This window comes from Malaya genurostris, chromosome 1, assembly GCF_030247185.1.
Source record: "Malaya genurostris strain Urasoe2022 chromosome 1, Malgen_1.1, whole genome shotgun sequence".
NCBI lineage: Eukaryota > Metazoa > Arthropoda > Insecta > Diptera > Culicidae > Malaya > Malaya genurostris.
In genome coordinates this window covers 131,857,703-131,866,581 of record NC_080570.1, presented here as the reverse complement: position 1 = coordinate 131,866,581, position 8,879 = coordinate 131,857,703, and the positions used below count along the sequence as shown (strand labels likewise).

The window sequence follows — 8,879 nt, the reverse complement described above, 5'->3', positions numbered from 1 at the left end:
GGTCATGACTGCCGAAATTATGTTTGTTATTGATCGGGTTGTAATCCTTTAGCTGAAAAAATCATTGGTACGGTGTTTGTTTCAAGAGTAAAATATTACTTATTGAATTTACTACTAATCGTTCTATGAAAAATTCTTAGCTCATAGAGGCGCTTCAATCTTTTAGTGATACTTGCGTTCAAACTTTCGTACTATGGTAAATCATTCATGCAAAATCGTATGCAACAGTAAGTGTACCGAATTTTCACTTGTAGGCCTCACACAGTTTTTGACGTGAATACGTCTTGCTTTGCTATGGGGCGCCATTTCAAAATTTATCCTTTGGGAGAGTGAAAAGTTTTTGATCGTGAATAACTCTTGTTGTATCGAACGTATCAAGATAATTTTTGCTACATGTCATCGGAAATACGATCATCAAAGTATGATGAATTTTTAAATTGTATGACATAATCACAAATAATTCAAAATTATAATTCTCTGAAATGTTTGGTATCAACAAGCATCACAGAGGAAAACTCATGACGGGTGTTTAACTTTCTCATACCTGAGACGACGGGTGTGAAGTACGTAGGTTGTTACTTATGTATAAAGTTTAACATTTTTAACCATTACCATCTTCAAAACATGCTGTCATTTGAGCGCTATTTGTTTTGTTTACAGTGAGTTGAAAATTTTACCTAAGCAAAAAATGGAATTGAATCGACGATTATCAAGACAAGAGTGCTTCAATCAACTTAGTTGGACTTTTGGCAGTGTAGCAGTGTCATACGATCCTGTAGTGGAATTTGACCTTTTGTTTCAACAGACTTTGCAGCCGATTCAGGGTGTACAGAACCATTGCATGGCTGGGACTACGATCCTACTGACACTAAGAATCCTTCCAGGTCGGGGCTCGAACATACGACAACTGATTTGTAAGACCAGTGCCCTATGCATTCAACCGCCAACCCGGAACAAGAAGATCATTCAAAATCAGTTGTTTTTCCAGAAAAATCTGGCAATGAAAGATCGCCATGTGACGTACCATGAAATGGAAGCAGCCTTGGGCATTAGTGTGAAAAGCTTATATGTTATTTTATATGAACATTTATTCGTGAAAAAAATTTGTTCACGTTGGATCCCTCATAATTTGACAATCACTAAAAAAAGACTCGTGTTGATTGGTGCAAAGAAAGACTGAAAATTTTTATCAGGGAGCTTCAAATTTGGTGTATAACATCTACACAGGTGACGACACATGGATTCACTCATATGAGCCCGAAACTAAACAGCAGTATATTGTACGGGTTGTCCAAAAAGAACCAAATCCAACAAAAAACGCAAAATCATTCGTCGTCACGATGATGCAAGCTTTCACACATCGGCTCAAACAACCCAATATTTGAGCACAAAAAACTTCAAATTGATTCAATTTGCAATTTGTTGCCTTCCGTGAGGAATGCACTGCGTGGAGAGCGATTAAACACTCCTGAAGAAACAGTTGAAGCGTTCAAAAACCATGTTTTGGGTGTACCTCAAGAAGTTACTCCCGGGTTGGCGGTTCAATGCATACGGCGCTGGTCTTACAAGCCAGTTGTCATATGTTTGAGTCCCGACCTGGAAGGATTCATAGTGTCAGTAGGATCGTAGTACTAGCCATGCAATGATTCTTTACGCTAAGAATCCGCTGCGAAGTCTGTTGGAACAGAAAGGCCACATTACACAGAAGGAATGTAATGGCAAGACTTAGCTTTGCTCAAGATGTGGGAAAATGTTTTGAAAATTTGTTCAATCGTATGCAAAAGTGTATTGATCATCTAGAGGAATATTTCGAAAATCAATAAAACTATTTTCGATCAAATATAATACTGTTTCCATTTTTAGAAATAAAATACATAAGTAACAACCCTCGTAGAGGCACTTCAATCGTTAAGCAATACTTGCGTGCAAGCTTTCATACTATGGTAAATCATTCATGAAAAATCGTACGCAACAGTGATTTAAACCGAATTTTCACTTTTTTTTGACGTTTTTTGACGTCTTTTCAAATGATGCTATATGAGAAAGTGATCAGTTTTTGATCGTGAATATCTCCTGCTGTATCAGACATGGCATCAGCAACATTGTTGTGAAAATCATGATCCGAAAAAATTCCTTTCATCGTCAGTTCAAAAAATTTGCTAAAAGTACGCTTCCGATATGTTTCACCAGGTTGAAAGAAGCATCCACTAAACTCTGAGCCTCACCAGTGATTTGTGGTGTTAGCGAATCTTGGTAGCAAATTTTCAACCACAGAAATATCGCATAAGTGAGTATCGCAAGGGAGAACATCCAGCGATGATATATCTATGATCAATTTCCACTACGCTTCAGTTGGTTTCGGTATTACAGTGTGATTAGCAAAAATTTTCAATTTCAAGAGTATTTTTTCCAAAAGCGACGGCTAAACGAGGTACACATTTTTACAAAATTTAGCGGTAAATTCTTCTAGTTAGCAAATATTGTTAGTTGGTGGATATATTAATCTACTTTGGGACTACTAGTGCTTGGTTTCTACTTCCGAACGCACCGGTTCGCCGGAAAAGCTCCAAAAACGGAACTCACTTCGATTTTTCCGCAACGGTTAAACCGATTTTCACAAATCATAATTGAAGTTAAAGCTCTTAGTGTCTTAAAAAATTTCTCTGTGCAATTTCATCCAGATCCGACTTCCGGTTCCGAAATTATAGGTTAATGAGTATGAAAACTTTCAAACTGTCATACAAAATTATGCAAAATCGGTGCGCATCGGTACGCGCTGGTAAGGAAGAAGAAGAAAACGCACCCGCCTAGCACACAGCGTGCTTTGTTCAATTTTGTATAGCGTTCAGGGTTGCCACATTTAAATCTATATCAACTTGACATAACTACAGGGTGATTTTTTAAGAGCTTGAGAACTTTTTTAAACAATAAAACGCATAAAATTTGCAAAATCTCATCGGTTCTTTATTTTAAACGTTAGATTGGTACATGACATTTACTTTTTGAAGATAATTTCATTTAAATGTTGACCGCGGCTGCGTCTTAGGTGGTCCATTCGGAAAATCCGCTTTTTTATCGACAAATTTTGTTCAGCGATGAGGCTCATTTCTGGTTGAATGGCTACGTAAATAAGCAAAATTGCCGCATTTGGAGTGAAGAGCAACCAGAAGCCGTTCAAGAACTGCCCATGCATCCCGAAAAATGCACTGTTTGGTGTGGTTTGTACGCTGGTGGAATCATTGGACCGTATTTTTTCAAAGATGCTGTTGGACGCAACGTTACAGTGAATGGCGATCGCTATCGTTCGATGCTAACAAACTTTTTGTTGCCAAAAATGGAAGAACTGAACTTGGTTGACATGTGGTTTCAACAAGATGGCGCTACATGCCACACAGCTCGCGATTCTATGGCCATTTTGAGGGAAAACTTCGGAGAACAATTCATCTCAAGAAATGGACCGGTAAGTTGGCCACCAAGATCATGCGATTTGACGCCTTTAGACTATTTTTTGTGGGGCTACGTCAAGTCTAAAGTCTACAGAAATAAGCCAGTAACTATTCCAGCTTTGGAAGACAACATTTCCGAAGAAATTCGGGCTATTCCGGCCGAAATGCTCGAAAAAGTTGCCCAAAATTGGACTTTCCGAATGGACCACCTAAGACGCAGCCGCGGTCAACATTTAAATGAAATTATCTTCAAAAAGTAAATGTCATGTACCAATCTAACGTTTAAAATAAAGAACCGATGAGATTTTGCAAATTTTATGCGTTTTATTGTTTAAAAAAGTTCTCAAGCTCTTAAAAAATCACCCTGTATATAAATTGAAAAGGTGATGGTAGTTTATACCAAAGAAAGTTTTTGATATTATTCAAATGATCTTGACGAAGTCTTCTGGTGATGTTTTTTAAAACATAAGTAATCTGAGAAAGGCATCATTACACCACTAGGTGGATTAAAAAAGGTTTTTTTTGTTAATTTTCGACATATTCAGTGTGCGCATGGTGACTTTATATTGAAAAAATATAAACTATTCTAAATATAATGCTCTATTGATAAGTTAGTCAAAAGTAATTGAATAATTTTGAACATTTTCAGTGATCGCAGGGTCGCTCAAAACAGAAAAAAATTACAGTAGTTATGCGATACTCTGTTGATTAGTGAATCAATAACACTATAAATTTGATAATTTGGGACATTTTCAGTGTGCGTAGGGTGGCTCATAATAAAAAAATAAAATTTTGTACTATTACCAAAGTGTTGCTTTATTGATAAGTGGATCAATAGCATTTCAAGTTTTTTGATTATTTTGGACATTTTCGGTTAAAATATATGTACCCGATCAGATGGTAATAACAGAAATATAACTGGAGTAATTTATTTCAGATATATTTTGTTACAAATTTTGAAATATGTTTGGCTGGTAAGCTGTTAAAATAACAAAAATCCTAACAAAAAAGACTCAAGCGGGAACAAAATCGTAACAGATTTTGGAACGTTTGTATCACAATTATTATTGGATTTGATATATCTACAGAGGTCCGAAAGCAGGAATTTATAACAATAGTTGTAAAAAATTAGATAGCAAATTTAACACAGAAAAACTATATCACAGCTAACTTTTAGCATTCTTTAAATCCAAAATTGTTGAATGATTTTTTCATTAAATGAATAATGTATTTAGTGATCTGATTTCTTCTTTTAGTTTTTTTTGAAATTTTGATCATTATATTTCGATATAAAACAACGGAAGAACTGAGTCTTGCAAATGAAAATGAAACATCATAACTGATTTTGTTATTATATTGTTATTATTAGTTTCAACTTTCAACTGTTTTAATTTGTTAAATATCTCAAAATAACACAAAATGTTATACATATCATCTGTTGAGATACTTGTGCCATGATTTTGTTATGTGCATCTGATCGGGTATGGTATCTTAACATGGAAGTGATCAGTCTAGTTAAAATCGTTACACTTTTTTTTATATTGAGCCACCCTATCTTCACTGTAAACGTCCAAAACTATCTAACTCGGGAGCGGGTACTTTCGCCGAAAGTTGTTTCATCGAATGCCATTTCGTTTCGTCGAATGAGATTTTTCAAAAAGTACGATTGTAGGTCAGCAACTGGGGCGTAAACATGATTATCTCTCATTTGTTTTATTTTTAGTCAATTCAATTACGATACTGAGACAATTGAAGGATTCGGCGAAATGGATTTTGGCGGTATGACCTTTCGGCGAAATGACCTTTCGGCGAAATGACATTTCGACGAAATGACCTTTCGACGAAATGAGCTTTCGGCGAAATATCATTCGACGAAATGACCTTTTGGCGAAATGTCATTCGGTGAAATCACCCTTTCGACGAAATGGTGGAACGGCTTTCGTCGAAAAAGCATTCGGCTAAATTATCCTGACCCAGCAAATGCAAAGTGCTAATGATTCACTAATCAACTGAGAAGAATTAAATAATTAATATTTTTTTCTTCTAACCACCTTCCAACTTATTTTTGTTACGCGGCGAATCAAGTCACCATGTATTCTGTAAACGGTTGAGACAACACAGGTATGACAATCTCTGAGTCAAACAAGTTTTATTCGAAAATCATGTCAGATGTATTCAATTTGCGATTTTCTTCTGAAATATCATCGAGGAGATTGTTCGTCAGTGCACTTTTTACAACTGTTTTTTTTTACCATTGGAGAGCAGTTTTCTGAATATTGCACATTAAAAAAGTAGTGGTGAACATTTTTCAGTTAGTTTTATGGTCGATGATTTTTTTTTGTCTAGAAATAGGTTGTGAAAAATTTCTAAAATATGTTAATTCATGTAAAAAATTCGGTTGTCACACCCAAAAAAATTGAATTTTGCAGGTGATTTAATCCTTCATACGATGTAATTCATCCAAGACCTAATTTGTCAAATGACGGAAAATTTCATTTGTAATAACTTAATGTTAGATTAGCATGAATTTTTCTGGTTTCGAATTTAAAATGCTCCTTTTACCAGTCAAGCAGATGTGTGCTTCTGTGTCTCAGTTGATTAACAGACGTACTTTCTGATCCAATGTTTTTCGGATCAAGTCGCGGCGGTCGCTATCAGTATTAATTTTTTTTTATTTCAATGAATTCCATGTCATGGAATTCAAGACACAATATTAAATGTTCTTCCACGTAAATTTGCGTGAACTGCGACGCACCATTTATGTGTATTTAAATAAGATGTAAAATCAGAGGGTTTTTTTTTCGAAGTGTGTATGAGACGGTCATAAACAGCAAAAAACAAATATTCTGCTGATACTTTCAGATATACCAAGCATAAAGAAGGAAAACTTATGACGCGTGCTTAGTGGTTTTGATGTAGTTAACGATATATCAGTCCTGCTGTTCAACTGAATGAGTGCAACAACATGAAACATGACCACAGCTCGACATCCTTTTCTTGTGTATTGGACTTGACGTTACGACACTGATTTAACGCAGTTAGATGTTAGTCATAGTAACGGATAAAAATAACCTTTGTTCGCCTTAACTGGTACTGGTACGTGATTTTCCTAAAAAGAATCTATAATTCGAAAGATTTGTTATCACACTTCTACAAAAAAAAAATCTGTGCCAAGTGAGTGGAAACTATTTCCAGTATTATTAAAATAATCCTTCGAATTCACGACAAACGACCTCAATACTGAAAAGCATTGAAGAAGTCAAATGATTCGGTACTTTTAAGGACCAATTAATCGCTTCTAATAACCAATTACGATATTTTATTTTAATGTAATAAGAAAATTGATAGTGAGATAATTAATCAAAAAATTATCCGTGTTGTTTATAAAAACTTTGTTTGAATTAGCTCCGTCCATATTTGTGATAGTCCAGCATTAATATTGAACAGAAAAAAAACTTTCTTTCTCATTTACATTTTGTGAGAAACCGTCACAGGTTTCATATTGTTTAAGTTTTATAAGTTTTATTTAGAGATTTCATATTGGAGTTTTTGACAATCTGTTTTCGGAACCGTACCTCGGGAAAAATTTTGTATTTTGTGGCGTCAATTCTATGACGGCTAGACATTTTTAACTTCTATTGTCCTGTACTTCGAAATTGGAAGGATATAGGGCACTAACTCGATTGGTTGAGCCAAAATAAGTTTGTTTGATTATAAATCAATAAGACCAGTATGGTGTGTGTGCATCGTTCGTAAAGGCGGTGTTGTATTTTGTTCTTTCGGACTAGGAATAATAGAACGCAAGTAAGTTTATATATTCCAGAAGAAAACACCAGCCGGTTTTATGAAATTTGCATCTCTTTCACCATTGTTTACGAAAAATATGCTCATAAAATTAAAAATTTTGCACTAATCGCGCTGTAATTCCGGAATCGGTTGTGAGATCAGAATAAAATTTGAGATGTTTTTACAGGATTTTGAGATCTTTTATTTGTATCCCAGTTCGCAAAAATTCGATTGAGTAATCTTCGAGAAAAATTGGTGCACATTTTTTCATTAATTGACACATATTACCCTGTAAATCCGAAACCGAAAGTCGGATCCAGTTAAAATTGAGAAGCAGGCTACGGGATTGTAATGCCTTTCATTTGAATCTAAGTTTGTGAAAATCGGTTTAGCCATCTCTGACAAAAATGAGTGCATATTTTTTTCTTCTTTGGATGCATATTACCATGTAGCTCCTGAACCGGAAGTCGGATTGCGATGAAATTCAATATCAGGCTAGATACCATAATATCTTTCATTGGAATCTAGGTTTGCGGAAGCCGGATTAGCCATTTGTGAGGAAAGCGAGTACACATTATTGTTACATAGAAACACACATACACACAGAGTGAGTGAATGGGTAATACTTTCAAATCTACTTGTTACAAATGACGTTCAGCTTCGAGAATGCTTGAAACGGCGTCCGTTGCTGTTGGAATATATAACGAAGTATTAAGTTTCCTATGGATCAAATTTATTCTTAAACATTCGTTTCTTAAGAAAATAAGTGTCATGTAATTCTATTTGATGCAAACATTTCATTTAGGCGGGGCTGGTCGATGGAACGGTGACCTCGGAACACGATTTACTCTGTATACGATCAAAGGCAAGTTAACTAAAAGTTGCATAGACTTGAAAGGAAAAACTTTAGCTTAACTTTTGTGGTGAAACTAGACTAAGTACAGTTAGTTGAATCATTTTAAAAGTTTATTTAACATCGGAAAATTAAAAAGTTGTACCACTTATTTTCAAGTGATGGCAAATGAAACGCGCAATCTTTGTTTAATTATTTGAACCTTTCTTAGGATGACGATTAAATTTCACCCTAACTGCTGTCAAACCGTTTATTTGAAGCTAGTTTCAACCCAATTTTAACGTTGTTGAACTGAAAATCGAGTCAGTTTCGATCCTTGTTTTCTATATGAGGTTTGCTCAAATTCCCGTTGCCAAGTGTGAAATCAACTAAGTTTCGTGAAAAGTGTTTGTTTGATGAAACTACCCTGGGACAGTTTCAGTTTTCTCAAGCGAGAACGACATTAGTTTGAGCTTTTGGAACTGAAAGACTCCTAACTTCTATCATGTAATGATTTAAACAATCTGTTGCCGTATCGATGACAGTCGAATTTCCCAAAACTATTTCAGGGTTCACGGTGCCTTCGGTATGAGATCTGTATTCTAGCTAGATTAGCTTTAAGGTGGTAGAATACAGAACTAATTTTATCAATCATTGCTTCATTTGAAATCATGAATATCTGCTCATGAAATCATTTGAAATCATATAATCTGCTAGATCCAAAACAATTGTAGGATTTCTTATAGAAGGTAAACTGGTTGGGCTTTTCGGAAATAAAGGTCATACTTTTTGATAATTTTTCTGGTTGTTCCACG

General features: G+C 35.1%; 1 protein-coding gene across 19 annotated transcripts in view; it reads right to left on the bottom strand.

The window, feature by feature from the left end:
- The window catches only part of LOC131425800 (protein tramtrack, beta isoform), a 522,944-nt gene that overhangs the window by 44,231 nt on the left and 469,834 nt on the right, over positions 1-8,879 (bottom strand). The gene's annotated exons all lie outside the window — the stretch shown is intronic.